At 44.2% G+C, this 24,962-nt stretch overlaps 1 protein-coding gene and 1 pseudogene across 1 annotated transcript in view; one reads left to right on the top strand and one right to left on the bottom strand.

The window, feature by feature from the left end:
• LOC148504717 (uncharacterized) overlaps positions 1-24,962 on the top strand; it is a 90,765-nt gene that overhangs the window by 40,849 nt on the left and 24,954 nt on the right. The window lies entirely within an intron of this gene.
• On the bottom strand, positions 634-23,511 carry LOC148504718 (uncharacterized; annotated as a pseudogene).

Raw genomic sequence — 24,962 nt, 5'->3', positions numbered from 1 at the left:
AAGAGGAATACATCACATAGTGAGTGGCAGGGTGACAGCGTTTGGGGGAGGTAACGGGGGTGGACAGAAAACTGCAGGCTTGTGTGTCCGTGTGATCGCCATGTCCTGCAGGCATGTCTGTCCGTGTGATCGCCATGTCATGGGCATGTCTGTCCGTGTGATCGCCATGTCCTGCAGGCTTGTCTGTCCGTGTGATTGCCATGTCATGTGTGTGTATAAATTAGCCATTGCGATGGCAGCTGCAGCATGAGACGTCTCTGCGTGTCAGGAGAGCTGCAGTGTTTGCGGCTGGTCAGATCTGATGTAAATGCTGTGTGACTGCTTAATGTGCGGCGATGGTACCGATTACACAGGAGGGCGACATTGGATGATAATGAGAAGGCAGCAGTGGGCGTGGTTATGGCGGCTGTGCCTCTGCATTAGCATATATTAGCAACTGCGATCTGTAAGCGACTGCAACTGCATTTGCTTCCGCTGCTGAATCAGGCACATAGTGCGATAATGCAAATGTCATTTACCCTCCATCAACCAGGGACAGCAATCTAGGCTAACATTGTATTTATGCTTGTTCTGATAATTCCCAATATTACAGTACTGCAAATACCGCTGCAATTTCTATATATTTCTAGACGCTCATACACATCGTTTTTCTCCTGTGTGACGTTTCTGATGACAAAAAAAAGAGCAGATTTCTGTGTAAAACATTTCCCACACTCAGCACATGGAAATCGTTTCTCACCTGTGTGACTTCTATGATGTATAAGAGCTGATTTGTGTGTAAAATATTTCCCACACTCAGAACATGGAAATGGCCTCTCACCTGTGTGAATTCTCTGATGTGTAACAAGATCTGATTTATGTGTAAACCATTTCCCACACTCAGAGCATGAAAATGGTTTCTCATCTGTGTGACTTCTCTGATGTGTAACAAGATGTGATTTCCTTGTAAAATATTTCCCACACTCAGAGCATTGAAATGGTTTCTCACCTGTGTGAGTTCGCTGATGTGTGTAAAACATTTCCCACATTCAGAACATGAAAATAGTTTCTCACCTGTGTGAATTCTCCGATGTGTAACTAGATCTATTTTCCGTGTTAAACATTTTCCACAATCGGAACATGAAAATGGCCTCACCTGTGTGGTGTCTCTGATGTGTTGCAAGAGCAAATTTCTCTGTAAAACATTTTCCACACTCAGAGCATGAAAATGGCCTCTCATCTGTGTGAGTTCTCTTATGAGAAGCAAGTTTTGAATGACATATAAAACATTTTCCACACTCAGGACATGAAAATGGCCTCTCACCTGTGTGAGTTCTCTCATGTGTAACTAGATCTGATTTCTGTGTAAAACATTTCCCACATTCATAACATGAAAATGGTTTCTCACCTGTGTGAATTCTCTGATGTGTAACAAGATTTGTTTTATGTGTAAAACATTTCCCACACTCAGAGCATGGAAATGGTTTCTCACCTGTGTGAGTTCTCTGATGTTTAACAAGAGCTGATTTATGTATAAAACATTTCTCACACTCAGAACATGAATATGGCCTCTCATTTGTGTGAATCTTTGTGTGTCTAGTAAGATCACTTTTCAGAGTAAAACATTTCCCACACTCAGAACACAGAAAAGGCCTCTCAGCTGCGTGTACTCTCTTCTGATGTATAGAAAGACTGATCCGCTTGGTAAAACTTTTCCCACACTCAGAACAAGACAATGGTTTATCACCTGTGTGATCTGAGCTGTGTGTAATACTACTGGGATTTTCAGGGGAACATTCCTCATGGTTAGAGGGATCAGAGGATATATCTGCACTGTGAGATGCTGGATGTATACTGGGGATAATGGGGGTTCCTCCTGGAGAGTCCTGTGAGAAGTTATCGACTAGGTCACAATCTGGAGATAATATGAGACATCTGCCCGAGTTATTCCTGCTGCTGTGTCCATCTGCTGGGAACAGAATAATTATATGGGAATTAGCACCCCTGCAGAACTATACCATCCTGTGTAACTATAATAAGACATGCCCGGCTGTACCCAAACATCTCCATACTGTGTAACTATAAGAAGTGCCCGGCTTTATCCTAACATCTCCATACTGTGTAACTATAATAAGACGTGCCCGGCTGTACCCAAACATCTCCATACTGTGTAACTATAAGACGTGCCTGGCTGTTCCCAAACATCTCCATACTGTGTAGCTATAATAAGACGTGCTCGGCTGTACCCCAATATCTCATATTGTGTAACTATAAGACGTGCTCGGCTGTACCCCAACATCCCCATACTGTGTAACTATAAGACATGCCCGGCTGTACCCCAATATCTCATATTGTGTAACTATAATAAGACATGTCCGGCTGTACCCCAACATCTCCATACTGTGTAAGTATAATAAGACGTGCTCGTTTGTAGACCCAACATCTCCATACTGTGTAACTATAATAAGACGTGCCCGGCTGTACCCCAACATCTCCATACTGTGTAACTATAATAAGACGTGCCCGGCTGTACCCCAACATCTCCATACTGTGTAACTATAAGACATGCCCATCTGTACCCCAACATTTCCATACTGTGTAACTATAATAAGACGTGCCCGGCTGTACCCAACATCTCCATACTGTGTAACTATAATAAGACATGCCCGGCTGTACCCCAATATCTCCATACTGTGTAACTATAAGAAGTGCTCGGCTGTACCCCCATCTCCATACTGTGTAACCATATCACACACAGGACATACTAGCTGTATCCTGCTGTGTCCTCACACTCTCCATATCTCCATCTCAGTATGTGTAACAGAGTGCAGGCATGGTCTATACATTATATCACACACAGGACATACTAGCTGTACCCTGCTGTGTCCTCACACTCTCCATATATCCATCTCAGTATGTGTAACAGAGTGCAGACATGGTCTATACATTATATCACACACAGGTCATACTAGCTGCACCCTGCTGTGTCCTCACACTCTCCATATCTCCATCTCAGTATGTGTAACAGAGTGCAGGCATGGTCTATATATTATATCACACACAGGTCATACTAGCTGCACCCTGCTGTATCATCACACTCTCCATATCTCCATCTCAGTATGTGTAACAGAGTGCAGGCATGGTCTATACATTATATCACACACAGGTCATACTAGGTGTACCCTGCTGTGTCCTCACACTCTCCGTATCTCCATCTCAGTATGTGTAACAGAGTGCATGCATGGTCTATACATTATATCACACACAGGTCATACTAGCTGTACCCTGCTGTGTCCTCACACTCTCCATATCTCCATCTCAGTATGTGTAACAGAGTGCAGGCATGGTCTATACATTATATCACACACAGGTCATACTAGCTGTATCCTGCTGCGTCCTCACACTCTCCATATCTCCATCTTAGTATGTGTAACAGAGTGCAGGCATGGTCTATACATTATATCACACACAGGACATACTAGCTGTATCCTGCTGTGTCCTCACACTCTTCCTATCTCCATCTCAGTATGTGTAACAGAGTGCAGGCATGGTCTATGCATTATATCACACACAGGTCATACTAGCTGTATCCTGCTGTGTCCTCACACTCTCCATATCTCCTTCTCAGTATGTGTAACAGAGTGCAGGCATGGTCTATACATTATATCACACACAGGACATACTAGCTGCACCCTGCTGTGTCCTCACACTCTCCGTATCTCCTTCTCAGTATGTGTAACAGAGTGCAGGCATGGCCTATACATTATATCACACACAGGACATACTAGCTGCACCCTGCTGTATCCTCACACTCTCCGTATCTCCATCTCAGTATGTGTAACAGAGTGCAGGCATGGTCTATACATTATATCACACACAGGACATACTAGCTGCACCCTGCTGTGTCCTCACACTCTCCGTATCTCCATCTCAGTATGTGTAACAGAGTGCAGGCATGGTCTATACATTATATCACACACAGGACATACTAGCTGCATCCTGCTATGTCCTCACACTCTCCATATCTCCATCTCAGTATGTGTAACAGAGTGCAGGCATGGTCTATACATTATATCACACACAGGACATACTAGCTGTATCCTGCTGTGTCCTCACACTCTCCATATCTCCATCTCAGTATGTGTAACAGAGTGCAGGCATGGTCTATACATTATATCACACACAGGTCATACTACCTGTATCCTGCTGTGTCCTCACACTCTCCATATCTCCATCTCAGTATGTGTAACAGAGTGCAGGCATGGTCTATACATTATAATACACACAGGACATACTAGCTGTATCCTGCTGTGTCCTCACACTCTCCATATCTCCATCTCAGTATGTGTAACAGAGTGCAGGCATGGTCTATACATTATATCACACACAGGACATACTAGCTGTATCCTGCTGTGTCCTCACACTCTCCATATCTCCATCTCAGTATGTGTAACAGAGTGCAGGCATGGTCTATACATTATATCACACACAGGACATACTAGCTGTACCCTGCTGTGTCCTCACACTCTCCTGATCTCCATCTCAGTATGTGTAACAGAGTGCTGGCATGGTCTATACATTATATCACACACAGGTCATACTAGCTGCACCCTGCTGTATCCTCACACTCTCCGGATCTCCATCTTAGTATGTGTAACAGAGTGCAGGCATGGTCTATACATTATATCACACACAGGTCATACTAGCTGCACCCTGCTGTGTCCTCACACTCTTCCTATCTCCATCTCAGTATGTGTAACAGAGTGCAGGCATAGTCTATACATTATATCACACACAGGTCATACTAGCTGTATCCTGCTGTGTCCTCACACTCTCCATATCTCCATCTCAGTATGTGTAACAGAGTGCAGGCATGGTCTATACATTATATCACACACAGGTCATACTAGGTGTACCCTGCTGTGTCCTCACACTCTCCATATCTCCATCTCAGTATGTGTAACAGAGTGCTGGCATGGTCTATACATTATATCACACACAGGTCATACTAGCTGCACCCTGCTGTATCCTCACACTCTCCGGATCTCCATCTTAGTATGTGTAACAGAGTGCAGGCATAGTCTATACATTATATCACACACAGGTCATACTAGCTGTATCCTGCTGTGTCCTCACACTCTCCATATCTCCATCTCAGTATGTGTAACAGAGTGCAGGCATGGTCTATACATTATATCACACACAGGACATACTAGCTGTATCCTGCTGTGTCCTCACACTCTCCATATCTCCATCTCAGTATGTGTAACAGAGTGCAGGCATGGTCTATACATTATATCACACACAGGTCATACTAGCTGTATCCTGCTGTGTCCTCACACTCTCCATATCTCCATCTCAGTATGTGTAACAGAGTGCAGGCATAGTCTATACATTATATCACACACAGGTCATACTAGCTGTATCCTGCTGTGTCCTCACACTCTCCATATCTCCATCTCAGTATGTGTAACAGAGTGCAGGCATGGTCTATACATTATATCACACACAGGTCATACTAGCTGCACCCTGCTGTGTCCTCACACTCTCCATATATCCATCTCAGTGTGTGTAATAGAGAGCAGGCATGGTCTATACATTATATCACACACAGGTCATACTAGCTGCACCCTGCTGTGTCCTCACACTCTCCATATATCCATCTCAGTGTGTGTAATAGAGAGCAGGCATGGTCTATACATTATATCACACACAGGACATACTAGCTGCATCCTGCTGTGTCCTCACACTCTCCATATCTCCATCTCAGTATGTGTAACAGGGTGCAGGCATGGTCTATACATTATATCACACACAGGTCATACTAGCTGTATCCTGCTGTGTCCTCACACTCTCCATATCTCCATCTCAGTATGTGTAACAGAGTGCAGGCATGGTCTATACATTATATCACACACAGGACATACTAGCTGTATCCTGCTGTGTCCTCACACTCTCCATATCTCCATCTCAGTATGTGTAACAGAGTGCAGACATGGTCTATACATTATATCACACACAGGTCATACTAGCTGCATCCTGCTGTGTCCTCACACTCTCCATATCTCCATCTCAGTATGTGTAACAGGGTGCAGGCATGGTCTATACATTATATCACACACAGGTCATACTAGCTGTACCCTGCTGTGTCCTCACACTCTCCATATCTCCATCTCAGTATGTGTAACAGAGAGCAGGCATGGTCTATACATTATATCACACACAGGTCATACTAGCTGTATCCTGCTGTGTCCTCACACTCTCCATATCTCCATCTCAGTATGTGTAACAGAGTGCAGGCATGGTCTATACATTATATCACACACAGGTCATACTAGCTGTACCCTGCTGTGTCCTCACACTCTCCATATCTCCATCTCAGTATGTGTAACAGAGTGCAGGCATGGTCTATACATTATATCACACACAGGTCATACTAGCTGCACCCTGCTGTGTCCTCACACTCTCCGGATCTCCATCTTAGTATGTGTAACAGAGTGCAGGCATAGTCTATACATTATATCACACACAGGTCATACTAACTGTATTCTGCTGTGTCCTCACACTCTCCATATCTCCATCTCAGTATGTGTAACAGAGTGCAGGCATGGCCTATACATTATATCACACACAGGACATACTAGCTGTATCCTGCTGTGTCCTCACACTCTCCATATCTCCATCTCAGTATGTGTAACAGAGTGCAGGCATGGTCTATACATTATATCACACACAGGTCATACTAGCTGTATCCTGCTGTGTCCTCACACTCTCCATATCTCCATCTCAGTATGTGTAACAGAGTGCAGGCATGGTCTATACATTATATCACACACAGGTCATACTAGCTGCACCCTGCTGTGTCCTCACACTCTCCATATATCCATCTCAGTATGTGTAACAGAGTGCAGGCATGGTCTATACATTATATCACACACAGGTCATACTAGCTGTATCCTGCTGTGTCCTCACACTCTCCATATCTCCATCTCAGTATGTGTAACAGAGTGCAGGCATGGTCTATACATTATATCACACACAGGTCATACTAGCTGCACCCTGCTGTGTCCTCACACTCTCCATATATCCATCTCAGTGTGTGTAATAGAGAGCAGGCATGGTCTATACATTATATCACACACAGGTCATACTAGCTGCACCCTGCTGTGTCCTCACACTCTCCATATATCCATCTCAGTGTGTGTAATAGAGAGCAGGCATGGTCTATATATTATATCACACACAGGACATACTAGCTGCATCCTGCTGTGTCCTCACACTCTCCATATCTCCATCTCAGTATGTGTAACAGAGTGCAGGCATGGTCTATACATTATATCACACACAGGACATACTAGCTGCATCCTGCTGTGTCCTCACACTCTCCATATCTCCATCTCAGTATGTGTAACAGGGTGCAGGCATGGTCTATACATTATATCACACACAGGTCATACTAGCTGTATCCTGCTGTGTCCTCACACTCTCCATATCTCCATCTCAGTATGTGTAACAGAGTGCAGGCATGGTCTATACATTATATCACACACAGGACATACTAGCTGTATCCTGCTGTGTCCTCACACTCTCCATATCTCCATCTCAGTATGTGTAACAGAGTGCAGGCATGGTCTATACATTATATCACACACAGGACATACTAGCTGTATCCTGCTGTGTCCTCACACTCTCCATATCTCCATCTCAGTATGTGTAACAGAGTGCAGGCATGGTCTATACATTATATCACACACAGGTCATACTAGCTGCATCCTGCTGTGTCCTCACACTCTCCATATCTCCATCTCAGTATGTGTAACAGGGTGCAGGCATGGTCTATACATTATATCACACACAGGTCATACTAGCTGTACCCTGCTGTGTCCTCACACTCTCCATATCTCCATCTCAGTATGTGTAACAGAGAGCAGGCATGGTCTATACATTATATCACACACAGGTCATACTAGCTGTATCCTGCTGTGTCCTCACACTCTCCATATCTCCATCTCAGTATGTGTAACAGAGTGCAGGCATGGTCTATACATTATATCACACACAGGTCATACTAGCTGTACCCTGCTGTGTCCTCACACTCTCCATATCTCCATCTCAGTATGTGTAACAGAGTGCAGGCATGGTCTATACATTATATCACACACAGGTCATACTAGCTGCACCCTGCTGTGTCCTCACACTCTCCGGATCTCCATCTTAGTATGTGTAACAGAGTGCAGGCATAGTCTATACATTATATCACACACAGGTCATACTAACTGTATTCTGCTGTGTCCTCACACTCTCCATATCTCCATCTCAGTATGTGTAACAGAGTGCAGGCATGGCCTATACATTATATCACACACAGGACATACTAGCTGTATCCTGCTGTGTCCTCACACTCTCCATATCTCCATCTCAGTATGTGTAACAGAGTGCAGGCATGGTCTATACATTATATCACACACAGGTCATACTAGCTGTATCCTGCTGTGTCCTCACACTCTCCATATCTCCATCTCAGTATGTGTAACAGAGTGCAGGCATGGTCTATACATTATATCACACACAGGTCATACTAGCTGCATCCTTCTGTGTCCTCACACTCTCCGGATCTCCATCTCAGTATGTGTAACAGAGTGCAGGCATGGTCTATACATTATATCACACACAGGACATACTAGCTGCATCCTTCTGTGTCCTCACACTCTCCATATCTCCATCTCAGTATGTGTAACAGAGTGCAGGCATGGTCTATACATTATATCACACACAGGTCATACTAGCTGTATCCTGCTGTGTCCTCACACTCTCCATATCTCCATCTCAGTATGTGTAACAGAGTGCAGGCATGGTCTATACATTATATCACACACAGGTCATACTAGCTGCACCCTGCTGTATCCTCACACTCTCCGGATCTCCATCTTAGTATGTGTAACAGAGTGCAGGCATGGTCTATACATTATATCACACACAGGTCATACTAGCTGTATCCTGCTGTGTCCTCACACTCTCCATATCTCCATCTCAGTATGTGTAACAGAGTGCAGGCATGGTCTATACATTATATCACACACAGGTCATACTAGGTGTACCCTGCTGTGTCCTCACACTCTCCATATCTCCATCTCAGTATGTGTAACAGAGTGCTGGCATGGTCTATACATTATATCACACACAGGTCATACTAACTGTATTCTGCTGTGTCCTCACACTCTCCGTATCTCCATCTCAGTATGTGTAACATAGTGCAGGCATGGTCTATACATTATATCACACACAGGTCATACTAGCTGTATCCTGCTGTGTCCTCACACTCTCCATCTCAGTATGTGTAACAGAGTGCAGGCATGGTCTATACATTATATCACACACAGGACATACTAGCTGCACCCTGCTGTGTCCTCACACTCTCCATATCTCCATCTCAGTATGTCTAACAGAGTGCAGGCATGGTCTATACATTATATCACACACAGGTCATACTAGCTGTATCCTGCTGTGTCCTCACACTCTCCATATCTCCATCTCAGTATGTGTAACAGAGTGCAGGCATGGTCTATACATTATATCACACACAGGACATACTAGCTGTACCCTGCTGTGTCCTCACACTCTCCATATCTCCATCTCAGTATGTGTAACATAGTGCAGGCATGGTCTATACATTATATCACACACAGGTCATACTAGCTGTATCCTGCTGTGTCCTCACACTCTCCATATCTCCATCTCAGTATGTGTAACAGAGTGCAGGCATGGTCTATACATTATATCACACACAGGACATACTAGCTGTATCCTGCTGTCCTCACACTCTCCATATCTCCATCTCAGTATGTGTAACAGAGTGCAGGCATGGTCTATACATTATATCACACACAGGACATACTAGCTGTATCCTGCTGTGTCCTCACACTCTCCATATCTCCATCTTAGTATGTGTAACAGAGTGCAGGCATGGTCTATACATTATATCACACACAGGTCATACTAGCTGCATCTTGCTGTGTCCTCACACTCTCCATATCTCCATCTCAGTATGTGTAACAGAGTGCAGGCATGGTCTATACATTATATCACACACAGGTCATACTAGCTGTATCCTGCTGTGTCCTCACACTCTCCATATCTCCATCTTAGTATGTGTAACAGAGTGCAGGCATGGTCTATACATTATATCACACACAGGACATACTAGCTGTATCCTGCTGTGTCCTCACACTCTTCCTATCTCCATCTCAGTATGTGTAACAGAGTGCAGGCATGGTCTATACATTATATCACACACAGGTCATACTAGCTGTATCCTGCTGTGTCCTCACACTCTCCATATCTCCATCTCAGTATGTGTAACAGAGTGCAGGCATGGTCTATACATTATATCACACACAGGTCATACTAGCTGTATCCTGCTGTGTCCTCACACTCTCCATATCTCCATCTCAGTATGTGTAACAGAGTGCAGGCATGGTCTATACATTATATCACACACAGGTCATACTAGCTGCACCCTGCTGTGTCCTCACACTCTCCATATATCCATCTCAGTGTGTGTAATAGAGAGCAGGCATGGTCTATACATTATATCACACACAGGTCATACTAGCTGCACCCTGCTGTGTCCTCACACTCTCCATATATCCATCTCAGTGTGTGTAATAGAGAGCAGGCATGGTCTATATATTATATCACACACAGGACATACTAGCTGCATCCTGCTGTGTCCTCACACTCTCCATATCTCCATCTCAGTATGTGTAACAGAGTGCAGGCATGGTCTATACATTATATCACACACAGGACATACTAGCTGCATCCTGCTGTGTCCTCACACTCTCCATATCTCCATCTCAGTATGTGTAACAGGGTGCAGGCATGGTCTATACATTATATCACACACAGGTCATACTAGCTGTATCCTGCTGTGTCCTCACACTCTCCATATCTCCATCTCAGTATGTGTAACAGAGTGCAGGCATGGTCTATACATTATATCACACACAGGACATACTAGCTGTATCCTGCTGTGTCCTCACACTCTCCATATCTCCATCTCAGTATGTGTAACAGAGTGCAGGCATGGTCTATACATTATATCACACACAGGACATACTAGCTGTATCCTGCTGTGTCCTCACACTCTCCATATCTCCATCTCAGTATGTGTAACAGAGTGCAGGCATGGTCTATACATTATATCACACACAGGTCATACTAGCTGCATCCTGCTGTGTCCTCACACTCTCCATATCTCCATCTCAGTATGTGTAACAGGGTGCAGGCATGGTCTATACATTATATCACACACAGGTCATACTAGCTGTACCCTGCTGTGTCCTCACACTCTCCATATCTCCATCTCAGTATGTGTAACAGAGAGCAGGCATGGTCTATACATTATATCACACACAGGTCATACTAGCTGTATCCTGCTGTGTCCTCACACTCTCCATATCTCCATCTCAGTATGTGTAACAGAGTGCAGGCATGGTCTATACATTATATCACACACAGGTCATACTAGCTGTACCCTGCTGTGTCCTCACACTCTCCATATCTCCATCTCAGTATGTGTAACAGAGTGCAGGCATGGTCTATACATTATATCACACACAGGTCATACTAGCTGCACCCTGCTGTGTCCTCACACTCTCCGGATCTCCATCTTAGTATGTGTAACAGAGTGCAGGCATAGTCTATACATTATATCACACACAGGTCATACTAACTGTATTCTGCTGTGTCCTCACACTCTCCATATCTCCATCTCAGTATGTGTAACAGAGTGCAGGCATGGCCTATACATTATATCACACACAGGACATACTAGCTGTATCCTGCTGTGTCCTCACACTCTCCATATCTCCATCTCAGTATGTGTAACAGAGTGCAGGCATGGTCTATACATTATATCACACACAGGTCATACTAGCTGTATCCTGCTGTGTCCTCACACTCTCCATATCTCCATCTCAGTATGTGTAACAGAGTGCAGGCATGGTCTATACATTATATCACACACAGGTCATACTAGCTGCATCCTTCTGTGTCCTCACACTCTCCGGATCTCCATCTCAGTATGTGTAACAGAGTGCAGGCATGGTCTATACATTATATCACACACAGGACATACTAGCTGCATCCTTCTGTGTCCTCACACTCTCCATATCTCCATCTCAGTATGTGTAACAGAGTGCAGGCATGGTCTATACATTATATCACACACAGGTCATACTAGCTGTATCCTGCTGTGTCCTCACACTCTCCATATCTCCATCTCAGTATGTGTAACAGAGTGCAGGCATGGTCTATACATTATATCACACACAGGTCATACTAGCTGCACCCTGCTGTATCCTCACACTCTCCGGATCTCCATCTTAGTATGTGTAACAGAGTGCAGGCATGGTCTATACATTATATCACACACAGGTCATACTAGCTGTATCCTGCTGTGTCCTCACACTCTCCATATCTCCATCTCAGTATGTGTAACAGAGTGCAGGCATGGTCTATACATTATATCACACACAGGTCATACTAGGTGTACCCTGCTGTGTCCTCACACTCTCCATATCTCCATCTCAGTATGTGTAACAGAGTGCTGGCATGGTCTATACATTATATCACACACAGGTCATACTAACTGTATTCTGCTGTGTCCTCACACTCTCCGTATCTCCATCTCAGTATGTGTAACATAGTGCAGGCATGGTCTATACATTATATCACACACAGGTCATACTAGCTGTATCCTGCTGTGTCCTCACACTCTCCATATCTCCATCTCAGTATGTGTAACAGAGTGCAGGCATGGTCTATACATTATATCACACACAGGACATACTAGCTGCACCCTGCTGTGTCCTCACACTCTCCATATCTCCATCTCAGTATGTCTAACAGAGTGCAGGCATGGTCTATACATTATATCACACACAGGTCATACTAGCTGTATCCTGCTGTGTCCTCACACTCTCCATATCTCCATCTCAGTATGTGTAACAGAGTGCAGGCATGGTCTATACATTATATCACACACAGGACATACTAGCTGTACCCTGCTGTGTCCTCACACTCTCCATATCTCCATCTCAGTATGTGTAACATAGTGCAGGCATGGTCTATACATTATATCACACACAGGTCATACTAGCTGTATCCTGCTGTGTCCTCACACTCTCCATATCTCCATCTCAGTATGTGTAACAGAGTGCAGGCATGGTCTATACATTATATCACACACAGGACATACTAGCTGTATCCTGCTGTCCTCACACTCTCCATATCTCCATCTCAGTATGTGTAACAGAGTGCAGGCATGGTCTATACATTATATCACACACAGGTCATACTAGCTGCATCTTGCTGTGTCCTCACACTCTCCATATCTCCATCTCAGTATGTGTAACAGAGTGCAGGCATGGTCTATACATTATATCACACACAGGTCATACTAGCTGTATCCTGCTGTGTCCTCACACTCTCCATATCTCCATCTCAGTATGTGTAACAGAGTGCAGGCATGGTCTATACATTATATCACACACAGGTCATACTAGCTGCACCCTGCTGTGTCCTCACACTCTCCATATCTCCATCTCAGTATGTGTAACAGTGTGCAGGCATGGTCTATACATTATATCACACACAGGACATACTAGCTGTATCCTGCTGTGTCCTCACACTCTCCATATCTCCATCTCAGTATGTGTAACAGAGTGCAGGCATGGTCTATACATTATATCACACACAGGACATACTAGCTGTACCCTGCTGTGTCCTCACACTCTCCATATCTCCATCTCAGTATGTGTAACAGAGTGCAGGCATGGTCTATACATTATATCACACACAGGTCATACTAGCTGTATCCTGCTGTGTCCTCACACTCTCCATATCTCCATCTCAGTATGTGTAACAGAGTGCAGGCATGGTCTATACATTATATCACACACAGGACATACTAGCTGTATCCTGCTGTGTCCTCACACTCTCCATATATCCATCTCAGTGTGTGTAATAGAGAGCAGGCATGGTCTATACATTATATCACACACAGGTCATACTAGCTGCATCCTGCCGTGTCCTCACACTCTCCATATATCCATCTCAGTATGTGTAACAGGGTGCAGGCATGGTCTATACATTATATCACACACAGGTCATACTAGCTGTATCCTGCTGTGTCCTCACACTCTCCATATCTCCATCTCAGTATGTGTAACAGAGTGCAGGCATGGTCTATACATTATATCACACACAGGACATACTAGCTGTATCCTGCTGTGTCCTCACACTCTCCATATCTCCATCTCAGTATGTGTAACAGAGTGCTGGCATGGTCTATACATTATATCACACACAGGACATACTAGCTGCACCCTGCTGTATCCTCACACTCTCCGGATCTCCATCTCAGTATGTGTAACAGAGTGCAGGCATGGTCTATACATTATATCACACACAGGTCATACTAGGTGTACCCTGCTGTGTCCTCACACTCTCCATATCTCCATCTCAGTATGTGTAACAGAGTGCTGGCATGGTCTATACATTATATCACACACAGGTCATACTAGCTGTATCCTGCTGTGTCCTCACACTCTCCATATCTCCATCTCAGTATGTGTAACAGAGTGCAGGCATGGTCTATACATTATATCACACAGGACATACTAGCTGTGTCCTCACACTCTCCATATCTCCATCTCAGTATGTGTAACAGAGTGCAGGCATGGTCTATACATTATATCACACACAGGACATACTAGCTGCACCCTGCTGTGTCCTCACACTCTCCATATTTCCATCTCAGTATGTGTAACAGAGTGCAGGCATGGTCTATACATTATATCACACACAGGACATACTAGCTGTATCCTGCTGTTTCCTCACACTCTCCATATCTCCATCTCAGTATGTGTAACAGAGTGCAGGCATGGTCTATACATTATATCACACACAGGTCATACTAGCTGTATCCTGCTGTGTCCTCACACTCTCCATATCTCCATCTCAGTATGTGTAACAGAGTGCAGGCATGGTCTATACATTATATCACACACAGGACATACTAGCTGTATCCTGCTGTGTCCTCACACTCTCCATATCTCCATCTCAGTATGTGTAACAGAGTGCAGGCATGGTCTATACATTATATCACACACAGGTCATACTAGTTGCATCCTGCTGTGTCCTCACACTCTCCGGATCTCTATCTCAGTAAATGTAAAATAACCAGTTTGTATCTCTCTAGGAATTAATATCTTCACTGGAGGTTAGATACGCTCTAGCCTCTAAGGGGATATACTGGAACATGCACAATGGAACAGAAGAATCCACATTTTAAACAATCGGGATCCACCATTACCCTCGCTGTGGACCTCCAGGCAGAAAATGTAATACTTTCCTAAAAGATATTTATACAGGTCTGGTTCATATCTCTGGTAAAACAGAATAAAATCAGTACAAGAAATCACATGCAAAGATGTTATTACCATAAGTGATCATTGATAATGTCAGGCAGTAGTGGTCAGGAAGGATCATGGGTAATATCCCATTGAAGGGCATGGGGAGGAACATCGACAAAGGTAATTTTTGTAGTGGACAGTAAAGAACATGAGTAGCTGGTAGCAGACAAAGATATGAGTGTGTGGAGGAGACTGGTCAGATCTCTGGGCTGGTAACACACAGTGACATGATGTGAGGGGGAGAGCAGGAGTATAATAGGGGCTGATGGCTCCTGATGTATGAGATAAACCAGAGAGTGTGGGGAGGAGACTGGTCAGATCTCTGGGCTGGTAACACACAGTAACATGATGTGAGGGGGAGAGCAGGAGTATAATAGGGGCTGAGGGCTCCTGATGTATGAGATACACCAGAGAGTGTGTGGAGGAGACTGGTCAGATCTCTGGGCTGGTAACACACAGTGACATGATGTGAAGAGGAGAGCAGGAGTATAATAGAGGCTGATGGCTCCTGATGTATGAGATACACCAGAGAGTGTGGGGAGGAGACTGGTCAGATCTCTGGGCTGGTAACACACAGTGACATGATGTGAGGGGGAGAGCAGGAGTATAATAGGGGCTGATGGCTCCTGATGTATGAGATAAACCAGAGAGTGTGGGTAGGAGACTGGTCAGATCTCTGGGCTGGTAACACACAGTAACATGATGTGAGGGGGAGAGCAGGAGTATAATAGGGGCTGAGGGCTCCTGATGTATGAGATACACCAGAGAGTGTGGGGAGGAGACTGGTCAGATCTCTGGGCTGGTAACACACAGTGACATGATGTGAAGAGGAGAGCAGGAGTATAATAGAGGCTGATGGCTCCTGATGTATGAGATACACCAGAGAGTGTGGGGAGGAGACTGGTCAGATCTCTGGGCTGGTAACACACAGTGACATGATGTGAGGGGGAAAGCAGGAGTATAATAATGGCGATGGCTCCTGACTCCCCCACTGTGCATATACATTTTATTCATTAGTTTGTACTGACAGAGGAGGGTGTAGGATAAGAGATTGCTGTAGTGACTGAATAGAGTGTGACTCTTTTCTGAAATAAGTGTTTATTACTCACCTGTGCTGACATCTGTAGGGTTTTCCTCCTCTTTACACTGCTTATCACTCCTCACATACGTCTCTTCTTCTCCCTCTGTATCTTCTACCTTTATATCAGTCATATACGTCTCTTCTTCTCCCTCTATATCTTCTGTCTTCATATTAGTCACATACGTCTGTTCTCCCTCTATAACTTCTACCTTCATATCAGTCACATACGTCTCTTCTTCTCCCTCTATATCTTCTGCCTTTATATCAGTCATATACGTCTCTTCTTCTCCCTCTATATCTTCTGTCTTCATATCAGTCACATACGTCTCTTCTTCTCCCTCTATATCTTCTGTCTTCATATCAGTCACATACGTCTCTTCTTCTCCCTCTATATCTTCTGTCTTCATATCAGTCACATACGTCTCTTCTTCTGCCTCTATATCTTCTGCCTTCATATCAGTCACATACGTCTCTTCTTCTCCCTCTATATCTTCTGTCTTCATATCAGTCACATACGTCTCTTCTTCTCCCTCTATATCTTCTGTCTTCATATCAGTCACATGCATCGCTTCTTTTCCCTCTATATCTTCTGCCTTCATATCAGTCATATACGTCTCTTCTCCCTCTATATCTCCTGTCGTCATATCAGGCACATACATCTCTTCTCCCTCTATAACTTCTACCTTTATATCAGTCACATACATCTCTTCTTCTCCCTCTGTATCTCCTACCTTAATATCAGCATGATCTTCACTCTGTGACCCATAAAACAATCAAGTCTAATTTAATTGAGAATAAACAGTAAAATAATCAGTGTATAATACACACACACAGATTCTCTATAGATCATATAGTCACAGTCACTTTGGTATACTGGTATCTACCTGATGCTCCTGTGGGGTCATGTGATTCTCCTCTGTATAATCCTGTGAATAAAGATGATGGGGACATCTCTATGTGGTATTTCTATTACTGGGTCCATCTATAGGAAACACAGTGACTGAGTACATTGTATATTTGTGCTTGTCAGGTAATGTGTGTATACAGGGCTCCCATACCTGCTCTACCCTGTACAATAAATGACAGTCTCCTCTTACCCAGTGATGTGAGGGGCCGGTGATTCTCCATCATCACGTCCTTGTACAGACCCGTGTTCCTCTATATATACCCCTTCCTGCATGGAGACATAGACAGTGACATCCTGACACCTTATAGGAACCTGACACACACAATGATACAGTCATCACCCAGACACATCCCCTAGTTGTACTGTCATGTATTATTATTATAGATACAAGTGACGTTAGTGACACTCTCAGATCCCCTCACCTCTCCAGTCATGTCCCTGTATTATTACTATAGATATAAGTGATGTCACTGTGACACTCCCAGATCCCATCACCTCCCCAGTCATGTCCCTGTATTATTAATATAGATATAAGTGGTCACTGTGACACTCCCAGATCCCCTCACCTCCCCAGTCATATCCCTGTATTATTACTGTAGATATAAGTGATGTCACTGACACTCCCAGACCCTCTCACCTCCCCAGTCATGTCCCTGTATTATTACAATAGATACAAGTGATGTCACTGTGACACTCCCAGATCCCCTCACCTCCCCAGTCATGCCCCTGTATTATTACCAATGGTATTTTGGTAGAAAAATAGGTGGGTGGAACCATTCTTAGGGGAAGGGGCTGTGGCCAGAACTAAAATTGGAGTGGGGCATCAGCTGGTGCGTAACCAATATATTTTTTTTTAATTTGAAGTTTGGGCTGTGGGTAGGGAGCGCTGGACCAAGCTGGTATGCAGGGCAGGAAGGGCTGGACTAACAGGAAGTACAGAACAGGGCGGGCTGGATCTATTGTAGGCACAGGGATGTCTAGACATGGTGCGGGGGTGGCAAATGAAAGGGAAGGTTGGAGCTTAATGGGGGACACAAGGCAGGGAAGGCTGTATGGGGGAACCACATGGTAGGGAATGCTGGACTGGAGGGCGCCTGGTAGGGAAGGATGGACCTGGGTGGGCACAGTGCAGGGAATGCTGGACCTTGGGGGAGGCATAGGGCAGGGAGTGCTGTACCAATGGGGGGAGGGCAGGGAACACTGGTCTGTGAGGGAACTTGGAGGGAACGCTGGACTGGGGGCAGGGAGCACAGGGCAAGGAACACTAACTGACCTCTGGACTGGGGGGGATAGGTACCGGATCCGCATCCGTCCAGGAATGACAGCCATCAGTGCCGGCTCCGGTTGTGTTCGCACTCTGCAGGTCCGTATGAGTGCGACAATGCACTGCGGCCTGTGCGACACTGCCACCCCTTCCCTCCCCCCCTCACTTTTCCTTGATCATAAAGCTTCCTCAGCAGTGGCTGGGTGGAGGGTGGGGATGTCCTCTGGAGCCAGCCACATACAGTTCGCACTGCACGAGCTGATCCTCACAGTCATCTAGATTGAGGGACAGCCTCAGCATTTCAAAAAAGCTGGCGACTGCGAGTCAATCACAGCTCGCAGACCGGAAGCTGTTCCTGATTGGCTGCTGGTCAACAGGCTATGATTGTCTCATGGCTGGCAGCTTATCTGAAATGCTGCGGCTGTCACTTCTTGATGATTGCCATTGTAGCATGGCTGCTGGTCCGGGGGCAATTACTCGTTTTTGCAAGTGCCACTAAAATCATCTTTGCAGACAGGTTCAGGAACACCGTACCCGATGACATAATTTTGCTAAAGAGCTTCAGGAAGTCTGTTCCTGACCGTTCCCACTGTAAAATATACCTGATTATTACTATAGATATAAGTGATGTCACACTGACACTTCCAGATCCCCTCACCTCCCCAGTCATGTCCCTGTATTATTACTATAAATATAGGTGATGTCACTGGCACTCCCAGATCCTCTCACCTCCCCAGTCATGTCCCTGTATTATTACTATAGCTATAGGTGATGTCACTGTGACATTCCCCAGGATTTAGGGTCGATTCAATTAGACATGACAGTTGCATCCACAAGTAAGTACAGCTATATGCCACACTTACGGTGCCACCACACTCATATAAATATCCACGGTTGCGGGGTTAGATCGGGCCATGAGCGGAGCAAGTTGCGGGTAAGTTGGTTGCGATTTCAAGCCGTCGTAGCGGTAACTCACCCCTTTGCGTCTAATTGAATCAAAGCCATAGTATTCCCAGTCATTTCACTCCTGTCTTTGTCTTTAATATAGCATATACACTAGATAAGCTCACTTATCTAGTGTATACAAAAAACAGGGATCATACTTAAACGTGCACCACCGAAAGATGTACTTTGAAATCTGAGAGCTCTCATGGCAAAGGTTGTTTTAAATTACAAAAAAGCTCTATTTACTCAGGTAGTTACTGTAAGAGGCAATATGTGTATGTGTGTGTGTATGTGGTCGGGTGATAAGTGAGGGGTTATATTTTGCAACAAAGGTTAGTTTCTTTTTATCACTCTATATCAGCTCTAAGAAATATGGTGATAGAGAATCAGCCCTTAGACACATCCCCATCTAACAGCACTAGTAATACATGTGTCCTGTTATTCCCTAATAACTACAGGGTTATTACAGCTAGTGCTCCATCTACCACTGATCTGTATTATTGTATTACTGAGAATCAGACCTTAGTCACATCTCCATATAACAGCACTAGTAATACATGTGTCCTGTTATTCCCTAATAACTACAGGGTTATTACAGATGATGCTCCATCTACCACTGATCTGTATTATTGTATTACTGAGAATCAGACCTTAGTCACATCTCCATCTAACACCACTAGTAATACATGTGTCCTATTATTCCCTAATAACTACAGGGTTATTACAGATGATGCTCCATCTACCACTGATCTGTATTATTGTATTACTGAGAATCAGCCCTTAGTCACATCTCCATCTAACACCACTAGTAATACACGTGTCCTTTTATTCCCTAATAACTACAGGGTTATTACAGCTGATGCTCCATCTACCACTGATCTGTATTATTGTATTACTGAGAATCAGACCTTAGTCACATCTCCATCTGACACCACTAGTAATACATGTGTCCTGTTATTCCCTAATAACTACAGGGTTATTACAGCTGATGCTCCATCTACCACTGATCTGAATTATTGTATTACTGAGAATCAGACCTTAGTCACATCTCCATCTAACACCACTTGTAATACATGTGTCCTGTTATTCCCTAATAACTACAGGGTTATTACAGCTGATGCTCCATCTACCACTGATTTGTATTATTATATTACTGAGAATCAGACCTTAGTCACATCTCCATCTAACACCACTAGTAATACATGTGTCCTATTATTCCCTAATAACTACAGGGTTATTACAGATGATGCTCCATCTACCACTGATCTGTATTATTGTATTACTGAGAATCAGCCCTTAGTCACATCTCCATCTAACACCACTAGTAATACACGTGTCCTTTTATTCCCTAATAACTACAGGGTTATTACAGCTGATGCTCCATCTACCACTGATCTGTATTATTGTATTACTGAGAATCAGACCTTAGTCACATCTCCATCTGACACCACTAGTAATACATGTGTCCTGTTATTCCCTAATAACTACAGGGTTATTACAGCTGATGCTCCATCTACCACTGATCTGAATTATTGTATTACTGAGAATCAGACCTTAGTCACATCTCCATCTAACACCACTTGTAATACATGTGTCCTGTTATTCCCTAATAACTACAGGGTTATTACAGCTGATGCTCCATCTACCACTGATTTGTATTATTATATTACTGAGAATCAGCCCTTAGTCACATCTCCATCTAACACCACTAGTAATACATGTGTCCTGTTATTCCCTAATAACTACAGGGATATTACATCTGATGCTCCATCTACCACTGATCTGTATTATTGTATTACTGAGAATCAGACCTTAGTCACATCACCATCTAACACCTCTAGTAATACATGTGTCCTGTTATTCCCTAATAACTACAGGGTTATTACAGCTGATGCTCCATCTACCACTGATCTGTATTATTATATTACTGAGAATCAGCCCTTAGTCACATCCCCATATAACACCACTAGTAATACATGTGTCCTGTTATTCCCTAATAACTACAGGGTTATTACATCTGATGCTCCATCTACCACTGATCTGTATTATTGTATTACTGAGAATCAGCCCTTAGTCACATCTCCATCTGACACCACTAGTAATACACGGGTCCTGTTATTCCCTAATAACTACAGGGATATTACATCTGTTGCTCCATCTACCACTGTTCTGTAGTATTGTATCACTGAGAATGAGACCTTAGTCACATCTCCATCTAACCACTAGTAATACATGTGTCCTGTTATTCCCTAATAACTACAGGGTTATTACATCTGATGCTCCATCTACCACTGATGTGTATTATTGTATTACTGAGAATCAGCCCTTAGTCACATCTCCATCTAACACCACTAGTAATACATCTATCCTGTTATTCCCTAATAACTACAGGGATATTACATCTGATGCTCCATCTACCACTGATCTGTATTATTGTATTACTGAGAATATTAGTGGTATTGGCCAAGCAAGAGGAAATTGTTACCTACATGTGCATATAAATTGGCTAAAAGTGTATGGGATGTACTAAGGGCCACATCTGTGAGGGAACCTGGCAATCGGGTCCCTTGTTTCATCCTCGTCTACCGTATAACCAGAGGCCAGACTTTGTGAGGGAGAAAAGATCCAGACTAATATTGCGTTATTTATTAATGTGTGCTATTCTGTACAAGGAGACGGCTGGAAGACAGGAAAAATATTAAATCACAGGATAGTGACAATCTTACCTGTGGGAATGTTCTTCTGTCCACTACAGGTGTCTGCAATCATCAGAGGCTGGGAGGGGGCACTAGGAAAGAGATAGACTTAAGAGAATTAACACAGGTTGTAACCATAGTATCAGAGCCCCTAATATTAAAGTCGGTTACACACTCACATACTGTGTATATGTGTGTGTGTGTGTATATATATATATATATATACATACATATATATATATATATATATATATATACACACATACACAGATTCTAAATGTATATATACACCAAGGGTGGGAGCATTGCTGCAAATAACTTAATTACTGGCAATTATATCATGTGATTAAAACTCATAGACACATAAATAGGTTACACTATAATACACAAACCATAAAAAGGCCAAAGGTCCTATTTTGTATCTAAAATCAAATGCGCAGACGCTTCAACTGGTTACCGACGCTTTATTACACAGAGGGAATCTACCTCCTTACACTAATAGTGATATATATATATATATATATATATATTCCCCATACCTCTGAGCACTGGGTGATGATGTATGTGTCTGACCATAAATGATACAGATAATCAGTATATACGTCTCCCATCACACAGCTGGTCAGTGCTGAGGGGTTATTGGCCCTGGTTAGACCAGGCTTTATATCCTCTTTCTGTTACGTTCTGTGTATTTCCTGACTTATTGCGCTATACAGATAACACCTCGGTCATTTCTTACTGACACTATTACAGGTTACGTGTTATTATTAGTAGGGTGAGTGCCCCAAAATATAGAGAGAACTTCCTGCTTCTGTTGTTACCTGTATAATGATAATGCAGCACCAGAGTCTGCTCCAGCTGTATTATAGTAACAAAGCATCTGCTGCACCTGTAATATACCAACACTGGCGTCTGCTCTACCTGTATATACATATTGCAGCACTAGAGGTTGCTCCAGCTGAACATAACACCAGGGTCTGTTACCCCTGTATTATATATAACACTGGTGTCTGCTCTGCCTGTATGATGAAAGTAATGAGGCACCACAGTCTGCTCCCCCTGTATAATAACAATAAATACCATCACCTGCTGCTTCTTCCTGATGTTAGTGGAATGCGGCCCGGAAGCTGCCGACAAAAAAGAAACGCCCCCTGTTGATAACCACGCCCCGCACCACTCACCTCCGTGTAGCTATGGCTACTGTCTGCCCCGCCCCTCTAATCGAAGTAACCGCTCCCCCTCAGTGCGGTGATTGGCAGTAGCGAGTAGCCAATCAGGCAGCCACTGGCAACTGCCGCTCACAGCTTCATCACTAGAGTAACACTATTACTGTCTAATGGTGTCCTCATGTACGGTGATCGGCGGCCATATTCTTATAGTCTACCAGTCACAGAGCAGAGGGGGCGGGGCCACAGGGGCTTTAGCTGCCATTTTGTCATAGACATTCCTGACAGCCGGAGCCAGGTAACGTGTCCATTATAAATTATATTATTATTATATAGGGGAGAGGGGACCGTACAGTGATATATGAGGGGGAATAATACAGCTCCCAGCACACACTGATATGTTGTTTTATTATTATATAGGGGAGAGGGGACTGTACAGTGATATATGAGGGGGAATAATACAGCTCCCAGCACACACTGGTATGTGGTGTTATTATTATATAGGGGAGAGGGGACCGTGCAGTGATATATGAGGGGGAATAACACAGCTCCCAGCACACACTGGTATGTGGTATTATTATTATATAGGGGAGAGGGGACCGTGCAGTGATATATGAGGGGGAATAACACAGCTCCCAGCACACACTGATATGTGGTATTATTATTATATAGGGGGAGAGGGGACTGTACAGTGATATATGAGGGGGAATAACTCAGCTCCCAGCACATACTGATATGTGGTATTATTATAATATATAATAATATTTTATTTAAAAAAAAAAAAATGTAGACTCCCATTGGGGATATTACTACTTCACCCACATGGGCATTACTCCCCCACTTGCAGAGCGTAGTGGAGCGTGTGCGGTGTACTGATGATCAGCCCCCCTGCTGCATCGGCAGTGTTCACAAAATATGCACTATAGCGCGTATTTACGCACTACAGGAAGTTGCGGACCCGATTTTAAAAACTGAGTGGGTCCTGCAGGAGGCGCTGCGTGGGGCTGTGCTCTGTGCAGAAGTCAGTCACCGCCGTCGGTGTCTTCTCAACCAATAGCCGTCGGTTTCTCATTAAATAGTCTCCACCATGCGGCGTCTCCTCTCCCAATCTCTGGCTACAGCAGTTAAGTCTAACCTGTCAGTCATACACCAGCCGTCCCACCACGCTCCGACCTGGGACTGTCAAGCCTCGCCCACTGCCCGGGAGCAGCAGCAGCAGTGAGTCAGCGTCTCCACCCTGCATTCCCCCTGTCCCAGGTCAGACTCAGAGTAACGTCTGCACGCGGTCACTCATTGCAGAGCTGGGAGCGGAGCGCAGAGCGGTGATTACAGGGAGCTCAGCTCTCTCTCCCCAATCTCAGCCGGACTCTCCCCTCCTCCTCCTTTCCACCTTACGCGGCTTGCAAAGCCGAGGAAGGTTAGCGTCTGAGCTGGCTCACATCAAG

The sequence above is a fragment of the Taudactylus pleione genome, unplaced genomic scaffold, assembly GCF_031769625.1.
Source record: "Taudactylus pleione unplaced genomic scaffold, aTauple2 ptg000459l, whole genome shotgun sequence".
Taxonomy (NCBI): domain Eukaryota; kingdom Metazoa; phylum Chordata; class Amphibia; order Anura; family Myobatrachidae; genus Taudactylus; species Taudactylus pleione.
The sequence above is the reverse complement of the archived record's forward strand: the minus strand, read 5'-3'. Positions and strand labels throughout refer to the sequence as shown.